Source organism: Myotis davidii, unplaced genomic scaffold, assembly GCF_000327345.1.
Source record: "Myotis davidii unplaced genomic scaffold, ASM32734v1 scaffold509, whole genome shotgun sequence".
NCBI classification, from domain to species: Eukaryota; Metazoa; Chordata; class Mammalia; order Chiroptera; family Vespertilionidae; genus Myotis; species Myotis davidii.
Window position 1 is genome coordinate 1035900 of NW_006382996.1, and position 1486 is coordinate 1037385.

Consider the following 1486-nt stretch of genomic DNA (forward strand, 5'->3'; position numbering starts at 1 on the left):
TGGTTCTTGGGATCCTCTAGTTTACTGTTGAATCCCTGTATATTATTGTTTATTTCAGTGAGTGTATGCTTAATTTCTGACTGGTCCTTTTTCATTTTTTCTTGGCATTTTCACTAAGATACTTGAAAGTCTCACTAAGTCCTTTGGAGGTTTCTAGAAGATTCTTGAGTAACCTCAGAACTGTGGTTTTGAACTCTATATCCAGTAGTTTTCTTTCTTCCATTTCTTTCATTTGTGACATGTTTCTTTGTCTCCGCATTTTGGCTGCTTCCCTGTGTTTGTTTCTATGTATCAGGTAGCTGCTAAGTCTCCTTGAGTTGATAGAGTGGCCTTGTGTGGTAGGTGTCCTATAGGGCCCAGTGGACACCTGAGGTGAGCACTCGCTCAGCCTCCTCAATTACTGAGGTGGACACTCTTGATGCACCCCTTTGTGGGCTGTGTGCACTGTCCTGTTGTAGTTAAGCCTTGATTGCTGTTGGTATCACTGGGGGGAATTGACCATCAGGCCAATTGGTTGTGAGGACCAGCTGTGTCTACAATGGGAGAACTGCTGTGCTGGAGACACCCTTATGGGGCAGGACTTGCTTCAGTGGGGCTTTGGTGCTCACTGAGTCTGCCCCCTGAGTGTGTCGCTTATGGATATGAAGAGTTGTACTCTGTTATGATCTCATGCTGACCACTGGGTACATGGCTCTTGGATCTCCAAGGAGGTGCAAAGTCAGTCACTGCCTGAGGCCACCCAGCAGGAGCTACAGAGAGATCTGCAGATTCCTCCTCTTTGTTTGTGGTTTGGAAGTGCCCAGATGAGGCCCAGCTGTGAAGCAATGCAGGTTGCTGTCAAGCCTTGGCCTTCTTTTGGAAGCTTCAGCACTCTTTGACCCAGCAGCAGTTTGTTAGGTTTTAGATTGCAAAAGAACAGGCCATTCATATGCAAAAGCCTCTGCTCACAGCTTGGGTGGGGTTGTAAAATTGGGTGGGGCAGGATCTCAGGGAATCTCCAGGGCGGAGCAACCAGCAATGGCTGCCTGTCAGCCATGCCTTGGAGAGGTTCCCAGGTCTCTGTGTCCCGTGGCCCCGTGCAGGCACCTCTGCAAGCACCTCTGTGAGAAAGCTGCCCTCACGTTCCTGTCCCGATGCCAGAAAGTCCAGTTTCTCTCCATATGAGTCTGGGTCCCCAGAGTCTCACCCAGAACTGGAGTTCAGAGCAATCAGGAGCTTCTATCTCCCTCCTGATTGAACAGCCTACCCAGTTGCCAGCCCATTTCTGTGCGCGCCTTCATACCTCCGCACTTCCGCACCTCTGCACCTCCTACCAGTCTCAATGTGCTTTTCTCTTTCCTTCTAGTTATATAACTTCCACTCAGCCAGCCTCCCCATGCTTCTGGATGATGTCTGTTTTGTCTTTTAGTTATAGTTTTGTTGTGGTTGTGTGAGACAGTAAGTACAAGTGTGTAGCTATGCTTCCATCTGGGTTCCTCCCCTGCTG

At 49.0% G+C, this 1486-nt stretch overlaps 1 protein-coding gene across 2 annotated transcripts in view; it reads left to right on the forward strand.

Annotated features, from left to right (window-relative positions):
- The window catches only part of RBMS2 (RNA binding motif, single stranded interacting protein 2), a 52508-nt gene that overhangs the window by 8029 nt on the left and 42993 nt on the right, over positions 1-1486 (forward strand). The gene's annotated exons all lie outside the window — the stretch shown is intronic.